At 37.8% G+C, this 20296-nt stretch overlaps 1 protein-coding gene across 2 annotated transcripts in view; it reads left to right on the top strand.

Annotated features, from left to right (window-relative positions):
• Positions 1-17899: 17899 nt before the first annotated feature.
• IRAG1 (inositol 1,4,5-triphosphate receptor associated 1) overlaps positions 17900-20296 on the top strand; it is a 73332-nt gene continuing 70935 nt past the window's right edge. For both annotated transcript variants that reach the window (XM_071427976.1, XM_071427979.1), the window contains exon 1: positions 17900-18116. The gene's annotated coding sequence lies outside the window, so the exon portion shown is untranslated. The remainder of the gene's footprint in view (positions 18117-20296) is intronic.

The following is a 20296-nucleotide window of genomic DNA, read 5'->3' as shown; positions in this document are numbered from 1 at the left end:
TGTGCTGGAAACACAAAACTTCTTAGAGAAACACCTTTAACTAGTTAATAACTAATTATGGTTTTGGCTTAATTCCTTTGTGTTAATCAAATGTAGCACAAGCAACAAACCACATTCTCAGGTTTTTACTCAGATGTGCTTCTAATATTGAGTCTTTTTTAACAGTGCCAAGGGTCATTGTATCTTCTAATCTAATCTTAAAAAAAAAACAGGTTTCTTTCTTAATTTAGCTTTACCTAAGGAATACAATACTGATAATCATCTGTCTGAAACAGTAGTGATGGAAACCTTTCAACCCTTATGATGATCAGTTTAATTGCTTAACTTTGCTGTTGGATTTTAAAAAAAGTTTAGCCTGAACTTCCCTTACTGTTCTGTCCCATTCAGCAATACACAGAAAAATATGGGGTTTTAGTTTTCTTTAGTGTAATTTTTATTTTCCATGGGCATGTAAACAGATGTTTATAAAAAGATATTTAAACACTATGAAGGATACCTGAAATCCTTTGAGTTCATATATATGTGAATGGACATGTCACTTCTGCAAATATTTTTTCTACTATCTTATCTCTGTTATGAAAATACTTGTGTAACTTGCCCTCAGAATGGTTTAATTATAGGCTACTATTGCTGATTAACTAGGGAATACAGCCTATTTAGTGGGATCCCTTACTGGCCATTGAGACTGGTGGAATGCAAAAGAAAAAAACAGATTTAGAAATCATATGTCTAAAATAAGAGCAAGCACTTCTGCAAAGCACTTAAAAGCTTGGAAATTAGTGTAAAAATTGGGAAAAAGATTATAATTTTGCCTAGAAATTAAATAGTCTAAAAAAATTGGAAGGGAGAACTTTGATGCTCTTTTGCCAACCTTTATAGCAGTTTTATTAAAGTTTAATTCTCACACAACTGAGAAACTTCTAAAACAGCCAGTCATATTCCTGATGAGTGTTTGGAGAAGCTCTGTTGTGTGTTGTAATATTTGTTTTGAACACACATCCATTTCAGTTGTCTTAAAACCAGTTTTGATGTTGCCCTCTTAAGTAGACTCTGCCAAGGGTAAAGACCTAAATTACACCAGAATTCTTTCTTTACTGGAGGTTATAATTTCTTTCCTCTAGCACTTGCAGAGTTTTGTGTATGTAAAACTACAGCTCAGGTAGGTGAAGAAGAATGGTTGCTAATTATGATATTCCAAGTTTGAGAGGTTTCTCTACCATGTTGTTTTTTAATCTCCTCTTTCAAGTTACCTGCATGTACCTGCTGTTGTTGTAGCAAGGGAGGCTGATGGTTCTCTTTGGAGTTTTTGTGTTCTGGGAAGTATTGTTCTGTAGCTCTGAAGGCTGCTGTGAAATATCCTAAATTTTAATGGCAGAGGGCGAAGAGACCCACTTTGACCTTAAATACCCCAACAATTTCCAAACTGACCCGGTAAAGGTGTTAATCACTTATATTCTCCCTGTGCTGAATGAATATTCTGCAATTTTCCTTCCTTTGCAGGAAAGGTGTTCACACATTCCCGTAACATACCCTCTCAATTTTTCCATGCAAATAACCAAGCAGGAAAACATCAGCAGAGGGCGCTATTGAGTTATAAATAGAATAATAATACATTAACATTTAAAAAAAAAAGTGTTGCCATGTGTTTTCAGTATCCATTCACAGAACCACAGCGTAGTTTACCATGAAAGGGGCTCTGGGGGTCATTGGGTCAGTCCGTGCCTCAGAGCCAAATTGGAAGCTCGATGCAATGAATATGGCCTTGGTAATGTTTCTGCATTGCTGGGTCACCTGTAACAAGCTGCAAGCAGATTCGGTTTTTCTCCAAACCACATTTATAGCTATTTGTGAGGCTGGATGCAGAGCATGCCCAGAGCTGAAGCATAGTTATTTTGTATGAGTGAGACCACAAAAAAGTTGTTTTACCATTTCTGTTTCCAAAGTCAGTAAATAGGTTTTTGAATGGTTGCTCCTCAACTTTAATAAGAATAGAACTGATTTTTAAAATGATAAGTATTTTGTCTGTAACTCCTGTAAGGCAAGATTGACCAAGTACTAAGTCTTACTTACTACTTTTAAAAAGTAGTTTTCTTACTCAATAGTATATTATTTTTTTTCCCAACCACTTGACTGGAGAGCTGAGGTAGATAGCAACAGGAAGAATTTACAAGTGAGTAACACTCTCACATTTTAAAGCCTTTTTTTCCAAAGATGTTGTATTAAATGTGTGGACAGATTTATAGAAAGCAGAGGCTTCTCCAAATCAGTGAGTTTTATTAAGGAAATTTTTTCTTGTTTTAGTATGTCCTAGTCTGTCATTGTTACTTGAATTAATTCCAGTTCCTTTTTTCAATCTAGTTGCTTATATTAGCTCGAATTTTATTGGCTAAAATGGTAAACTGTTGAATTTTGTAGGATACAGCATTTTCCTTTAGCTTATCCAATTCTGCAAATGCTTTTCAAGAGCGTATTTGTGACAAAATTGCAGACTTCTAAGCTGAGGAACAAATATCTGTTGTAAAATACCAATCACAGTGCTACTTTAGGGAGTTTACTGACACTCATGTCACATTAAAGAATTCCAGATAGTTACTGAAACTACTGGGATGCACTAGTAATTTGTTAATGGCCTTAAAGCAAATGTTTCACTACTGTCTTCAGTCTGAGAAGCAATGTTGTTACCTCTTTGTCTCTTTTTCTTGGACAAACTGTTAGTTACAATATTTATTCAGAAAACATATTTGTGATTTTACGTATTAGATAGGGCTGTGGGAAAAGGTAGCGTCTGTTTTTTTTTTTTTAAATTCTCTTTTCACTCCTAGAAAAGTGAATATTTTAGGTATGGTTAGAGTAACACAAATGTTTGCCTATCCCTATGGATTTTGAGCTAGAACAACTCCTAAAGAGATTTTTGACCTCTTAAAAGCACTTTTCCCCTCATTTAATCAACTATATTTGCATGCTATTCACCTAAAATTTTAGCTCCTCTCAGATGCTGAGCTATCCCTTAAACACAAGCAGTGGGGTTGGTGGAATGTCAGTTTAGATTGCTGGCAGCTCTGCAAAGAAATCAGCTTTAAGAGGCAAATGGCCTCCTGAGGCCCAGGCAGCTGGGAGTGTTGCTGTGTATGGATGCAATGGCAGCTGGTGTGGAATTCTGTGTAGGTTGGGAAGGGCTGCAGGGAGCTGAGGTGGGACTGCTCTGTTAGCAGCAGAGGCAGGGTGTGCTGAGTGTTTGGGTTGTGCTCAGAGCTTGGGCAGGGTTTATGTGCTCTGTGGTGTTCCTGGAGCAGCAGCAGCCACATCTTTCAGCTACTGATCAAGTGTCTCCTTGGTGTCACAGTTGGAGGCAGGCCCAGTTGAGCAGGCAGGGTATGTTGATCCCTGATAATCTTTGATGAATGGGGGTGTTTGCCATGTAGGAATAATATAAATTTAGAAAATGTACTCCCAGCTAAAATGGTGTAGGGGGATAGAATATAAGAAAATAAAGATAGTGTAGAAAGTAATCTTACCCCTAAGGAGTTGCAGCTGGGCCAATTATCAAAGCTTAGGAACAGGCCTGACTTTAACAGGCCACAGTTGTGACCAATGAGAAGAAGATGCTATAAGAGAGTGGGTGGCTGGGTGAGAAGGGAACTGGAGTCTGTTGGCTGCTTTGTGAAGAGGAAAGAGTCAGTGCTCTGAGGAACTGCCCACAAGAAAACACCAAGAAGGTATGGAACTTGTGATAAGGAGACAACTGTATGGAACCTCTGTAATGACAACAAAATGGTATTTAAAAAAAACAAATCAAAATTTTCAAAAACTCTGCAATATTCCTGGTTTCAAAATGCTGAAGACATCTTTATTTTTCAGTTAGGTGACATTAGCAAAGCTTTTATTTTTTTCTATTTTATTTCAAAAATAAAAAATGCTATTAAGCATGCAGCTGAGCAATATGAGTTGTCAAAGAGAGGTAGGTGTGAGCATCTGTGGAGGTAGTGGGGTATTTTACTGTGTTGGAAGATGGTGGCGTGGAGATGACAAAGTTCTTGTGTAGTGAGTTTTGAATGATGTGGAGGACTTGGGGCACAGAAGCATTAAAGGTCAGTTTAGGACAACTGCTAATGACAACACTATCTCTTCTGAATGCTGACCCAAATTGAAGAATGGCTGAGCTTTAAACAACAGAAAAACTCATAGCTGGGCTGTCCCAGCAGTGACAATGTGGGAAGGGCTCCTACTATAAACTTCTGTATCTCCTGCAGAAAATGTAGCTCAAAAGGGATACAAGGGAGAGTGAGCAAACCTTAACAGCGTGAGAGGTTTACTCTTGACTCGCTGGGTACAGTGGTGACCACCACTGTAAACAACAGCACGTTTAGCACTCCTGCTGGCAGTGCTTCTTGCAGTGAGTGTTTGGAGTGTTCTTGGGGAGAAGGAATTCCAAGTCACACCTTGGATGATTCAGTTACTGAAAGGAGTTGAGATACATGAAGTTATGTGGGAATAAGCTGAGTTACACTTGGCAGACTGCAAAAGGCACAGGTTCCTAGAGCTTTCAGACAGGTATTACATCTACAGAGCAGGAAGTCCTGGCTTTAGCCATGACTTTGTGATGTCAATGTTACCCTGACTGATTAAAATCAAGCACATAGCACTATAGATCCTTCAAGTAACTTCCTGTGTTTTGGTGTTCCTCTTCCTCCTCCCCCCATCACAAACGCTAGCACATTGCCCTCAAATGGCTGCCAAGCAGTTTTAGACTCTCATTATGAGATCCTCTGTGTATACTCCTAAAAAAAAAGTGGAAATGGCACACCATTTCTACTTGTGTAGTTTTACATGACAAGTTTTACTTTGCCTTTGTAGCAAATTAGAGGGAGAGTTTTGTGATTTTCTTTTGTTACCTTAATATTGTGAAGTTGCAATTCTTTGCTGACTTTTACTATCAGGATGACCAATTACTCTCTTGCTGAGTTTATATTCTGTTGCTATTCCAGTGGGGTGAGTGAAGAGAAGAGGTTATTGTTTATTTTTACTTTCCCCTGTAGGGCTTTGGTTTGTGACACTTCTCTGTGAAATTATCCGTATGTTTCCTTAGGAGTTTTCAGGGAAGACTTAAGTTCACTATTACACAAAGGATGTGATATCCAAGGTGCTGCTCTTGTTTTGCTAAATTGAATTTAGTTCCAAAAATTGTTTAAAATAAAATCAGTGGGATTTATGTTAAGGTTGTTTAAATGCTTCCTACATTGTGGAACAAGTTAGAATGAATTTAAAGTCTTTCATTTCCCCAAATTTATTCTGAACCTCTAAAGAGAAATAGTGATGGAAGGGAATTTTTTATAAACACTTGTAGGGGCACTTACAAACAATGATTCTTGAATTCCTGGAATTAAAAGCAACTATGTGTAGTGCATCTTCCCAAATCCATGCAGCTAATTATCTACAACAAACTTTCTAAAAGCAAACAGATAAGATCAGTATATCTCATAAGAGGAGCTTTACAAGGATGCTCTGCCTCTGATCTGGAAACAAAATTGATGGGAATTGCCCATTTCTTTTGGAAAGTCTGGCAGTGGTTATAGTCAATTATTTATTGGTTCTTTTATTAGAGAAATGTGGACAGAGCAACTGTATAAAGGAGGGAAACAGGACTTTTGCCATTCTTTTAATTACCCAACCATTTAAAAGAAATAATAAATTACCTTTTGGCTATATTTTCAAAAGGAAGGCCAGTGGCATCTTGGTCTGGACCTGGAAAGATGTGGCCAGCAGGACCAGAGCAGGGATTGTCCCCTGTGCTGGCACTGGTGAGGCCACACCTCCAGTGCTGTGTCCAGTTCTGGGCCCCTCAGTACCGCAAGAAAGACATTGAGGGGCTGGACAGAGTCCAGAGAAGAGCAGTGGAGCTCAGGAGGGGTCTGGAGAGTCCTGTGAGGTGTGGCTGAGGGAGCTGGGGGTGTTTAGCCTGGAGAAAAGGAGGCTCAGGGGAGACCTTACCACTCTCTAGAGTGACCTAAAGGAGAGTGTAGGCAGGTAGGGTCAGTCTCTTCTGCCACACAACCAGTGACAGGACAAGAGGAAATGGCCACAAACTGCACCAGGGAGGGTTAAGGTTGGACATTTGGAAGAATTGCTTCACAGAAGGGGTTGTTAAACATTGGAGTAGGCTGCTTGGAGAGCTGGTGGTGTCACCATCCCTGGAAGTGTTCAAGTAAAGACTGGATGTGGCATTTAGTGCTTTGGTCTAGTTGACATGGTGGTGATCAGTGAAAGGTTGGCCCTGATTATCTTGGGGTTTTTTTCCCATCTTAATGGTTCTATGCTTCTGTGCTGCATAGAACATATGTAATGAAAAGGGACCATGTTCTGGAGGCAAGATTAGGAATACAAGATGCTTTACAGTCTGAGTGAAAAAAGGGCTCACGTGGGATTTAAATGCTGTGGACTATATGGCAACTTACTGCAGCTGCTAAGAATTTAAATGCAGTCAGCAGTTCAGCTGGATGGCCAATAAGCAGTGGTGTCAATATTGTCCTGCTATGACTGCAAAAATAGTAAGATTTTTATTACATATACACAAGCTTTCATTAACTTTGTAGAACTCTTGCATACAATATTATATACAGTGTTGCAAGAAAACTTTCACTTGAAAAGTACAAACCTACTACTTACTGAGCAGATGAAGGGGGAAATGACCTAGAAACAGATGAAACTCTGCTGATTGTTTAGATGTTGCACCTTCTTGTTATGCTTATGAACTGCTAAGTGGTTTGTTAAATCCATTTCCAAACGCAAGACTTTTTACATGAGGGTGGCTTTGAGCCAAGGCCCGTGCTGGAGGCTAGGAAGTGACAGGTGGCTGCTACTCCTGGTGAGAAGCTGGAGCCAGCAGTGTGGAATAGACAGTGTGGTGGCATCTCTTGGGGTGTATCTGCACCATGGTTAGCCCCTCATTAGGTTGGGTCTGGGGAATGAGCCTGACTGTGGCTGAAGAAATGCAGCTTCTTAAAATGAGTTTGTGGCCCTGATGCAGAAGGGTCGGAAGAAAGGGACAGCAAATCAATAACAGGGTGGGAGGGGGAGTCTGGTTTGCTGTGGGCAGGCAAAACAGGAAATCCTACCTCACACGTGTGAGTGGTGGAGGTGGTGAGGAAAACCTCCAAAGAATGAAAGCTCCAGGGAGATGCTGGAGCCAATTTTGTTGTTGATCTGAAATTGGCTCCCTTTGATGTTGTTTTATAGTGGTCAGATCTGGGAAGCTCAAGGCTTGAGTTTTAGAATCTCAGATCTAGAAATTAACTCTCTTCTAAAATGGGATCTGCCATACATATTTTGCTCTTGTAAACTTTGTGTTAGCATGAAAATAATTGAAAGCATGTGTTATATATATATGCTTGTCTCAGATTGTTTTGCCCCATGTTACATCTTAAAAATCAGTGGAAATATGTTTGGGAGCTGTCTGGCTTTGATTTTTGGGTTTTGCAGGGTTTTGTTTTCCTTGGCCTCTTATTGAATGTGCAGAAAGAGCTGGTATGCTGAAGGTTTGCTTCAGAGCTGTTATGCTCTGGGAAGTTATGCACTGTTGTAGATGACAGTGAAAAGGATTTTCAAGGTGTTTACAGATAAATGAAATTGTTTTCAAACATATTGAGGTGTGACTTGCAAGATCACAAAGTTCTGACAGCACACAAGAAAAAAAGGTAATGCTTCCATGAAAGTTAAGGCCAGGCCAACTTATATAAACTTCACAAAAAGCAGCTTACAGCAATTATAGACTTAGTAGACTGAAATATATTTAAAAAAAGAAAGCATTCCAAGACCAAGAGAAGTGCTTGCATTCTTCAGAGCTCATCTGTGTCCCTCTAACTTATCACTCAGTGTAACAAAATATCTCCTGTATAGGAAATGGAGTACAGGTCAAAATATCAGCAGGTCTGGTAAAGTTGACTGTGTTCTCTGTAGGGAAAAACATCTAGCATTCCCATTAATCATAGAATGGTTTGAGTTGAAAGGGACCCTAAAGATCATGTAGTTCCAATCCTCAAGGATATTTATCAGACAAGGGTTTTAAGATAATGAGAACACTCCAGTACCTGGCAGCACAGATAGAACAATGTGTGCAGGCAGTTGCTGTGGGTGAAGCAACAGATGCTCAGAGAAGCTAATTATGACAATAGCAACTTACAATATAATGAGGTGAAACATGCAGAGAAGTAAAACAGCTGAGAAGTTCTGAGGATTTCTGAGTGCCACAAGGCACAAGAAAGAGATCAGTTTATTCATGTAGGAGCTCCTGTGATCTTTTGTGTACCTTGTGTGACTTGGCCACTAGAATACTTAATTTAAAAAGTTATTCCTTTTCATTTATAATTGACAGGCAAGCCTGGTCCTCTGACTGTTGGTGATTCTCATTTTCCTTTTGTTTGGTATTCAGGAGTTAATTCTCACAATTCAACAAACAAAAAACCCCACCAACACACACAGAAAAACAAGATAAAATTTTGAAGAAATACAATAAAACTAAAGTTGAATTTTTTGCCTTTTTAAAAATAAAGGCAATTTTTAAAGCTTCCATGTGGAATTTACTGGTTAAGAGTTAAAACTGAGTTTTAGAGAACTAAGCATTTGTAAATGGAGCCTATTATAATGGGACAAGTAAACACCTCTTAATGATTTGTGGCTTAGCTCTTTCCCTGCCACTGCTGCCTCGTGTCCTCCCACCCCATGCAGACTTCCTGACCCTGCCACTTAGCAGGGTACTAATGAGTGAGCCAAAAGAGCTTTGCCTTGGCACGCTTCTGTTGGCTGCATTTGGGTTTCAGTGATGAAATCCAGAGAGGAAACAGAACCCAAAAGCTCAACAGTCTGGCAAGAGTGCTGCAAAGCATCAGATGTGTAAGGCATCCTGCTACCCTCAAGTTTTCCTGTGACAGTTCTTTCCAGACAAGTTGGGAGGGGTGGAGTGGAGCATGTTGTGTGCTTGGATTTCTTGGTTTGATATTTTGATTTTTTTTTTTAAATCTAAGTTTGAACTGCAAAATATTTAGCAAGTTCAGACTCGAGCTCTTGTAACTGATAATAAAGCAACAATGTAAGGGTTTTTCTGTGTATCAAACTAGTAAAGAAAGACAGTAATTAGAATTAAATAGGATTTTTGAAAGCAAGTAATGTTAGTCTATAGCAAAGAAGGTTGGTTGCTTTGTTTTTTCTTGCTTGATTTGTGTTGTTATTGCATAAGTATTTTTGTTCATTTTGTTTCCTCAGGAGGTAATTATAGCTGCGTTTTCTTGCTGTTTAGCAGGCTAATATTTCTCCTGGTCATAATTAACATGGATGAATTTTTTATGGCAATACAACCATGTTACAGCAAGTGTAACAAAAATCCATAGTGATGACAATGGTATTTGAGACAGCTTATCTGTAAGCTACAGATAAAACACACTTTTACACATATGTTTTAGTTAACCTCTCACAGACTCATTAGCATGACATATATGTGCTTCTGTTTTTCTAAAGGAAGCAGTTTGATAGATAAAAACCATCTGAAACAGCAGAGAAAGAAACTTGATCCACTGTTAAACTACACTTGTTTTTAATGAGGAGAAACTGAGTCATAACTAAAGCAGAGGGAGAAAGATAAATAAAAGCTGCTCACAATAGCTGATAATAATGACAAAAAGTACAGTGCTGATCTGGGAATCTAGCTGTTGAAAATTATGCATTTAATAGCAACAGTCCTTGCTAAATTCATCAGAATGAGTGTCAAAGTATTTAATTGGGATGCAGGCATTCCTTTTTGAAAAAGCATCTTGAAAGGCCTTCTTCTCACTGTGGCCTGTGCATAAAGCTGTGAACAGGACAGCAACGTTCATGTCCTCAGTCCCTTGAGGCTCTGCCCTCTCTCTCTAAACTGAATGGCAAAACTTGCTGGCATCACTGGAGGGGGCCTCAGGTATGTGCATTTTCCCTGTAAACATGGATAATACTTTTTTTCCTATAAGGTCTGAGCAGTCTTACCTGCATCCAAAAATGTCAGTTGTGACATTTCTGAATACCTTTTTTTTTTTTCCTTCCTGTCTCCCCTTTTCTGCCTTACCTGCAAGAGGTTTATATCCAGTCAGGATCCATGTGTCTTTCTCTGTTCCTGGCATAACTTTACACTGGTTTCAGTTAAATGTAGGATTGCTGCCATAAAGTGTAAGCACATATAAAATTTGAACTTTCCTCCACATAAATTTATTACTTTTACCTTAATTTTATAGAATTTGTATGTTAGTGTTTAGTAGTGAAAACTGGTAATTTACTTTCAAAGGGCAGTGTCAAAAGGAAAAAATTTAAAGTACACTTGCTCTTTCTTGTTTTGGCAAATAAGGTAACCCTAACAATGGTTTTGGTGGAAAATTGTTAGGACAGCTGTACATAAATGATAAATGACATGGACTGGATTTTAATGGCAGTGGCTTTTTGTTCTCAGCTTTGCTTTTATTTAATGTGAAGGGAAGCAATGCAAGCTTGTTCTTCAGTTATTTGCTGGAAAAAAATAGAAGTTTGTTGTTATTGGTGTTTTTGTAAACAAATCTGAACAACTTCAATAAATAATGGAGAGAGAAGGAAGGACAGGCGGAGTGCTAACTTCTGATCATACTTACCCATCTGTGTTCTGTGACAGTGTTCCTTATTTAATTAACAGTAGTGCACAAAGATCATAACATTGTTTCTGACACTGTAAAATTAATGATTTTCCTGTTCTGATGAGCTGGCAGTTTTAAAATGCTCCCTCTTGATTTATTTAGTCAGTAAGAATAATTTGTGAGAAATTGACCTAAATAATATTACCAAACAGATAGCTTTGCCAAGTAAAGCTGGTTTAAATATTGAAAAGAATGGAAATGCATTGTCAAAGGGACACAGATATTTGCTCATTCTCCAGAAAGCTCTTCATGCATGACTTGGTGCACAAATACCTATAAGGTAAGGACTTCAACAGTGCTGGATGAAATCTAAGAAACTACGGTGTTACAAATAGGTTACTGGAAAAAACCCTGTAAGCTAGCAAAGGTCTCATTTGAGATGTAAAATAGGCAGTTTTAAATTTTAGGGAGAAGGAAGATAATAGAACACTTTTAATGAAAAGAAATATTGATAAATAATACTATTCTATTTATGCAGCAAAAATGATCTCAAAATATACAGCCTGTGGTCTTGAAAAAAAATCAAATTTAACACAGGATTTGTCAGAGCAATGTAGAAGAAAAGCAGAAAATCCAACTGTTACTGAGACTATGATGAACTAGAATAATTTTTCTGCCATCTTCCCAGGCCATGTGAACTTGAGTTTTCAAAATAAATCCAAATCCAAACTCAAGTGTCATCTCTCTTTCATACCAGGTAAAACCATTTAGGAGAAGTATTTAAAGCAGTAGAAGGAAAACTGTAGACTTGGCTGCAAAGGTTTCAAGCAGCCCAGTTGTAGCTTTCTGATAGTGAACAACTTAGAGAGGTTGCTACAATGCCTGCTAAAGGTTAAAATCCTTTTCAAGCAGTGTTGAAGGAGAGCAGATGTTCAGCAGGTAGAATGTAGAAGCAAGATAGAAATTAGTCTTCCACATAAACATTACTAGATAAATATATAAATATGTACGACTTCAGATATAGAAAATTAGAATAATACATCCAGGGAAATGGACAAATATCTTGTTTACCTCATTGAAGCATTTATTAAGGAAGCAAACAACTTCATGAATAAATTTAGAAATTACTGATGTGCTGAAATGTTTTGAATAGAGCACTCGTGGAATTTAAATAATTTTAAACTTGTGTGAAGACTTCTATGTGAAACAAGTAGAGAAAAAGATTCTTTGAATAGGAATGCTTCTGTCCTGTCTTAGGAATAAAATATTGCAACTTCTTAACCATACAATGGCATGCGAGTCACTATGAAACCTGCTTTTTTCAGGTGACAAAGGCAGTAATTTTACCTTGACAGTGGTTCCTTCAAACATAAACAGGTGAGTTGTCACAGATATTGCATGCTACTGGTAATAATTGTATCCCTCCCAAACTTCAAACAAAACCTACTTTTGAAGCAGACTAGGGGGCTGAGATTAGGTCCTCAGAAAGTGATATTTAGAAGGCTTTTTTTGCTTAAAGCCTCTTAAGCAGATGGTAACTGGTGCAGTTGCAAACTTGTGTTTATATGTTGTATTGTTTATATTGGTGCCCTGAATTTTATAAACAGCTATGATTAAAAGACATTCTTCTGGCACTGTGCTATCCCCCATTGCCAAAGATACATTTTTCCAATGCTTTTAGATTTGTGTTATCCCCATTTAAAAGGAAGGAGTAAATAACTTCTATAAGCCTTCAGAAATCTCTGTTAATGTCTCATGGCACTTACTGGGCCTGTCTCCATGTTTCTCTCAATCTTTCCCAGTGCTGTCTATCACTGGGAACCTTCTTAAGCAATTGAATTTTTAAGTTTTGTTGGGAATGAATGGAATAATCACATGTGGCTTCATGGTTTTGGTTTTGCTTCATTTCTCCTGCATCATGGCAAAAGAGAAGCTCTGTTAATCGCATTGGTGTCCTCCAAAACCATCTCAGCCTGGTGTTTTTCTTCCATAAGCTTTCACTGAATAGCATTTACACAGCTGTTCTTGTCACCTTTTAAAAGAAAATCTTTACTTGAGACTCTGGCATAAACCCTAAGTATATAAATGAGTGCTGGTATTACTTTTGGATCATTGTCTGCTGAAGCATGAGTACACCTGGGAAGTAAAATCAATAGAATGCAGAAGCACATAATAACAGTTTACAAAAACCAAAACAAATACCACAATCCAGCTGATAGACAGGTTTCATCTTTCTGTTCTCTGTAGGAGTCTTTTCAATCATTGTGATTGCAGTTGTTAAAAACACTTTCTTCTTTGAGTCTTTTGGTTTCATTTGAATTAAAAGCAGTCTGCAGTTAAATGGGACCTGCTGTTGTTTTCATCTTGTAAGCAAAGGAGATGTTTATCAGCACTTGTGTTATTTCACTGTACACTTTTCACACCGCAGAGTTTTCAAAGCACTTGCTGCTGTAAAACTGGGCCCGTTTTTGAAGAACTCTAGCATTAATTGGTTTTGCTGGTAGAGGTGTAAATGGGGTGCAAAGTAAATTTCATGCGATTGTCTCATTTTTCTGAGTATCTTTTTGGTGAAACTAGCTTGCAACAAGTTTAAATCATAAATGAGTGTTCTAATTTCTCTCTGCCTTGCAAGAAAAATTTAACAATATACAATATTGTTATTGTAACAATATCCAATATAACAATCGTTATACAGTTTTAATGTGTGAAGCAAAGTAATATGGTGCATTTTAGCAAATGCTTTAGATTTCTAGAATAATTTTTCATTGTATCTTCAGGTATTCAGTTGCCCCTTATCTTAAACAGAAGCTTCCACATGCATGGTGTTGTTCACAGTAAATATACCAAATCTCTTCACTAGCTTAAAACAATATATTAGCATGTAAAATGCTTTGAACATTGGAGGAGTACTGTATAAGAAGCAGGTAACTTTCAGATATGCTTTAGTCAGTGCTTCCTTTGTGCATAGCAGAATTTTAGTCCCCTGAGGAAAGATTTACTAAGCATCAAACCAATTGCTTGCATTTTCTGATAGAAGTCACATTTCTGAATTTAACAGAGAGCTGACTTTGAATTGGAAAAATAGTTATCTAATTAAAAGCTGAAAATCACGATGTCAGGAATGTTAGTTATTCTGAGCAAAATAGTCAGAAAGCTGAGGGAGAGGAAATAAAGCCAGCTGAAACAATGAAGAATTATATAAATTAAGAAATTGAATGCTGTTTGGGATGGCAGGCAATTTTAGAGAAACAATTCAGGACAAGAGCTCTTAATCATGTTTTTTCAAGCTAAATATATGAGTGATAGTTGCAGAGAAAGGTAAGACTTTGAAGACATTTGGAGTTGAGTTAGTGCAGTGACATTGCAGCTGTCCCATCCCTTATAAGATTTTTTATTTCTTACACTTCTTTTTAAAAATGTGTTTAACTCCTTTTTTGGAGATATGCACTTATTGAAGGACTATATGATGCAGTATGGATGGTGTAAGCCAAAAAAGCCAGGCGTTGTAGAACTCAGGCTCCTTGTTTCTGGCTCTGAACCCACACAGACTACACATGAAGTCTCTAAAATCATCCTTTGTGCTCAGAAATGTTTGGATATTGAGTAGGGAGGCTGAAGAGCGTGTGGCAGCAGCTCTCAAGGGCTCACTCAGCAGGTGTCACAAGTCAGCTGCTGGAAATAATGAAGTGTGTGCTCACCCACAGCTAAACAGAAATTGAGACTGATTGAACAGATTCTACCATGTGAGGTAAAAATATTTGTTTAAACTTCAGTGAGGAACAGCTGATATTTCATCATTCCTTAAGCTAGAAATAAGACTCATGTATAATATCTTTTTCTATGAACCAAGGCTTTAGGAGAAGTTTAAAATGTCCAGAGGATCAATTTAACTTTTTGCTAAACATGCACGAGTAATGTTTCATACAAGATTATGGCAGATTAAATTTTGAACTGATTCTCAGATGCCTTTGTCATTCAGCTGATGTAATGGCTGCTTGATTTCCTTTTTTAGTTGCTTGCTACTTCAAAGCACTTTATTGCTCTGTTCTAAAAATTCCATTAATTTATCTGTTGCTGCCTTTTATAGTCTCAAAAGAATGTCAGCCTTGCTGTGAGAAATGCAAGTACTGCAGGGAGGTGATGAAGCAGTAACTGCTCTCCTAAAGACTCAGCTGTGTATTCAGTCCTTTCTCAAGATTGTTTTTGGAGGTGCTCAAGGCAGAGCTGCCTGTGGAAACAAATGCGCCTCAGTTTCAAGTGTACACAGAGGCCAGAGCTGATTGCTGCTGGTTGTAGCTCTCATCCAAGTGAGGTTTAGTAGAGGAATGTGCTGGTGGAGGACTGGAAACTGCAGCTTGTGATTTATAAATGTGTTTTCTCCTCTTTTTTTCATGAAGTAGAAAGAAAATAGCCTTTGCATCTTGAATTTACTATTCAAGCTTAATTTATTGAATATACTGACTCTAATACCAGAAATCAATCATCTTAGCAGTCTAGATACTACCTGAAGCTCTGGGCATTGTTCTTGTAGTGCCTTCTTTTTATCCATTGCTTTCTTCTGGATAACAAGGCCAACAAAATACTTACTCTCTATTACATCAACTGTTTAAGAGAACCTTGATAAAAGTTAGCTTTCAGGAAGTTTACCATGTGATCATTCATCATTTTGACTTTCATCACTGAGTCTGACAGCTGAAATACTTTTCACTGGCCTTTGCCTGGTTTTTGAAAGCTGAAGAAAACTAATCATTATCAAACTAGAAGTTTGTTCCCTTATTGTTGGTATTTCAACAGCAGTTGGAAAGTTCATTATGCCATGCTCATTATTTTTGTACTGCAGGGGCTGCTGTGTAGTTAATTCTGTTGTTAAAGAATTTAAATATTTTATGCATACTCAGCATAACCTTGTGTTACACACTCATATTTAGTATGAATTTATTAACTAATTTTTTAAACATTTCAATGCAGGCTCTATTAGCAGTGTTAGTAGTCTCTAGGAAGAGAGCTCCCAGAATCACAGAATGCTTTGGGTTGGAAGGGACATTAAAGTTCCAGTCCCAGCTCCCTGCTGTGGGCAGGGACATCTCCCACTAGACCGTGTAACACAGATCCCAATCCAGGCTGGCCTTGAGTATCAGGGATGGGGAGTCCCCAGTGTCTCTGGGCAACCTCTTCCAGTGCCTTGTTGCCTTTGTAGTTAAACATTCTTTCCTAATACCTAATCGAAACCTACCCTCATTCAGCTTAATTGAAAACAAAAAAAATCTTGAAGTAATTTAAAAGCTGATTTCAAGATTGCCTTGTAAAAGTGTAAATAAAAGCAATCATTCAGCTTCCATCTATTTCTTTTTGCTAGGCCATTGTAGTCTCTTTAGATGAGACATCCCAGCCATATCAAGTAATCCTTGTATTTACAGAGATTAAATTGTGTAAGCTATTCTGAATCTGTAGCAAAAGCTGTTCTGCTTCATAATTAACAATGAAAATATTCTACCCCTTTCCAAATACTAAAAGGGCATCCTCTGTGCAGAAGCTAATAGCAGTGTATTTTGTTTCTATTCACATGTTGTGTTTTGTCCACTTGGGCATCAGAAGGGGTGTGTGTGTGCTTTTCTCTTCTGCTCTAAGTGTGGAAAATGCTATCAGGTTTTCCTGATCTTGTAACTTAAGTTTCAGCACAGTAATTGGACAATAGAATGTGAGCTGGTAGTGATTGAGCATGTAATCAAGCAGGGGAAAATATTTTTGCTTTCTTGGCAAGGTGAATTTTGAAAAGGAAAAGAGAATAAGTGTGTGGACAGACTGTTCCAAAGCTATATTTTGTGATTCCATAACAAAAATCAACATTGTGCATATTTGTGTATTTGCAGGGCTCTGGTTTGTACATATTTGAAAGCCAAATTTATTCCTATGCAAGGCCTGTCGTGTTAAGCCCATGTCTTAACCAGGCAAAACACAGTTAAGGGAATAAAATCCACTTCACCTTGTGCATTTAAACCTCTATTAATTAGACAGTTATGGCTAGGAAGGTAAGATTGGGAATGGGAAAGAGGAGCTGACCTTCTTAAAAGAGGGATTTAGTTTCTTTCCCTCTTACTTTCTGAAGAATTTCCCAGGGGCATTTGACTTTGCTTAAATGGATCATTGTGGAAGGACCAGCAATCTTAGATACAAGCAGTGAGAACAGAAATTTCCTCTCCATTACTCAAGTTGCTACACTTTAGGAAGAGAATGAGGTAGTTATAGCATGCTAGGCTGTGGGAATTGAGGATAAGTGTGGGGTGATAGTGCAAGGAAAAAAACATAAAGTATTTCTGTAGGCTACCACCTCTGTTATGCCTGTCACCTTAAAGCATCTTTCCTAGCATCTCTTCCAGGCACTGAGGTCATTGCATGGTATCTAAGGCTGAGAAAGAAATCTTAGAGAGAATGAGTCTGAATGTAGATGCATTAAATTTTTGCACCCAAAATCCAAAATGTAAGATACCTTTTTTTTTTGGCTTTGTACAACAGTCAGTTTGAGGTCTGTTTTGACCAAGATATGATCTAGATCACAAGTCATTCATTTGTACTTTGCTGCAGAGTAGCATCCTGCATCATTTTCCCTTTCAGAGGAATGGTGTGACTGCTGGAATCTTCAGACACCAACATAGAGTTCAGAGCAGTTGCTCACATGACCACTGTAAAAAAGGGAATCCAAGAGCTCTTCATTGCTGAACTCATGCCTCACAGTCTGATTTAGCAGAAGTGTGACTTCTGCAAGGGGATTAGGCTGTGCAGTTGCAGAAGAGTGGAAGCCAAAGTTTTGACTTATGGTATTAGGAATCCATTAAAATGAGTGAGTAGACATGATGAGGATGGTAATGCACTGAATGGTTTTATTGCTGCAGTGAATTTAATCCTTTTAGCCTTTTTACAGAAATGACAAAGCTTGATAGGGTTATTAGTGAAGTATTAAAGAAATCCACTGAGCTATGCAGATGTCTGCAAAGTACAGCATACAAAACAGAAGAGTTAATTTTTGAAGTTATCAGGAGGATAGTGCTGTGAAAGAGAAGCTAAATGGGCAATGGCAAACAAAATTAAAGACTGTAGCTTAGAGACAGACAACATCTCACTTCACTACATCTAGCAGATTTTTGACCATCACTTGCCATATGAGTAAGTCTGGCCTATCAAGTGGGATGATAAAAAGAGATGGATGCTAGATAGTAATTTTAATTATCTGGATTTGTTCCATTGAAATGTGGTTGCCAGGATATTGTTGCCTGAGTTATATAGAAGACATGCAGATGCTATATTCTTGCTTGTACAGAGGATGAAAACATTTCTCAAAGTTTTCCCATTTGAACATTTCTCATGCAATTGCAAAATCCTGTTTAATAGTCATAGCTGAAGTGTTGCATTACCTCTACTCCTCAACTTGAACAGAGAAGTTACTCTGGATGTGAAGAATCCATCGGAGATTAAAGAAACAAGAGAGACCTCAGCAAGGTAAGAGATTGAATTTGAGACAGATAATTTAATTTCTAGTTTTATACTTGGATAAATCAACATGTTCAGATCAAGTAAACACACTGCTTTACCACTTCCACTTTTATAGGCTAATATAGGATTATAAAAGGACTAACTTTTGAAGTGGCTAATTCAGGCTGCTCACTCAGATGCCTTGCCTTGCAAGAGTACATAAAATCAAGGCCCCTGCTCACCATAGGCTGGAGCGTGACATATCAGTACTGAGGCTGCACTAGCCCAGCAAAGGCAGCATAGAGCTAATTAAGTTATTGTAATGCCTGGACTGTCTTCAGTATCTCACTTAAAGATGGCTTAGCTCTGTTTGTTGTAGAGCATCAGGACTGCACAGGTTCAGAGGAGGACTTAAAAAAACAATTAGGTAATGACTTTTGACTTCACAGGGAAAGGAATAAAGTGGCTCCTGCAGCATAAACATGCAGTTATCCCAGATAAAACAGCACATGGGTTCAAAATCAAGTAGGTTCTAGAAAGAACCATTTTAATTCTTCAGTTTAATTTTTTCACTTTCTTACAATTGCACTTTCTTACATATTTAGATTATTTGAATGTAGAACAAGTGTGGGTTTCTTTCCAATCATTCAGAAATGATTAAAGGACATAAAATGAATCTTCAGGGCAGAAAATCTCATTTAGGGGCTACACATTTGGGTCTCATTTCAATGATTTTAGATTTCTTCCTGCCTTATAATTAATTCTTACATTGCTGAAGGCATTTTGGGTTTTTTTGGCTTTTTTCTCCCCTTTCCTTAAATGCTTCATTAACAAAACATTCTGAAATCCTGTTTGTTAAATATTTTAACTTGTATGAGCATATCACTCTTCCTAATAACTTCAGGTCCTTTCCTGGGAACAATGTTTGCTTAACATTCCTCCTTTGTAGTCTTTATCCTACCATGGATTTGCTAACAACCCTTCTTACCCACTCCTTGTTCTTGAGGCTTGCAAGAGTTAAATTCTCCTAACAGTCAGAAGAATTGCTCTAAAGTTCCTGTGATTTGGCTAAGAAGTAACATCCATTAGCCTTGGTGACAGCACAGATGACAGCTCCCAGTTTCCTGTCTGATTACAACTAAGTTTTACTGAGGATTTTTTCCACCTACTTTTAAGAAGTTGTTTAGCAAAAAAAAAAAAATTTTTTCAAGTACTTGTTTTGCCACATCCTAATTACTTATAAGAACAGTGTTCCTGACAAATCTCAGAAGAACACAGCATATGGAATGCTGAGGATTATAGGTTGGTCTAGATAAGCAGAGGGGCAGAACATGAAAACTATAAGTAAAATCTTACAATTTTTTCCCCTGCAGCTGGGTAGTGTCCTTGTCACCCATCATATAACTAAATTTACCCGTAATAACATATGTTACCAATGTGTCCAAGCAAATTAAGGTGTACTCAAAAGGCAAGGCAATTTTACCATACTGAGAAGGGGCACAAGGTGGTCTGTGGTAACCACCCCAATATAGAATTGTATTTTGTCCAGAGGCATCATTAGATTTGACTGAAGTGTCAAAAATTTGATAATAAAATGTCAGGTAACTGTTAAGTCACTCTTAGAAGGAAAATAACCCTAAACTTTGAGGAAATCCTGGAACTTTTCAAATAGTACTTCTATTTTATTGAATTCTCTTTCTCACATGGTATTGATCTGGTGAGGGAATAATTTTGTTTTTCTATAATATTTGGTTTTAATTATGCTGAAATTTACTTTTTTTTTTCTTTCTTGGCCTGAGAAATCAACTGGAATTCCCTGCATGTTTTAGCAAACAATAGATACTTGGCTGAGGTGCCTCACAACTTAATGCTTATAAGGCTTTAAACATAGCTGTGCTCACAAATTGTTCCATAAATGTGATCACACTCTTCTTGCTCAGGCTTTTGTTGGGCTCCTGAGCCCACAGGGTTTGCATGCAGTCAGCTTCCAAGGATTTTGGTATGCACTGACATGCTTTCCTCCTTTGGCTCTGGCATTTTTCCTCTGCTGCTGCTTCACATTAGTAGAAATCTAAATCCCAGCTGTTAGGAAACATCCTAAATGTTTGGGGGCTTGTCTTGTTTGAGGACATGTAACTAAGAGATTCCTCACATTACTCCATAGATTCTTTGTCTTAAGGCTATGGTTCAAGTCTTCCAAAAATGAT

The sequence above is a fragment of the Agelaius tricolor genome, unplaced genomic scaffold (genome assembly GCF_023055355.1).
Source record: "Agelaius tricolor isolate 1412-34295 unplaced genomic scaffold, bAgeTri1.0.p SCAF_5, whole genome shotgun sequence".
NCBI lineage: Eukaryota > Metazoa > Chordata > Aves > Passeriformes > Icteridae > Agelaius > Agelaius tricolor.
Note: the sequence above shows the minus strand (reverse complement) of the source record. Positions and strands in the feature narration are given on the sequence as shown.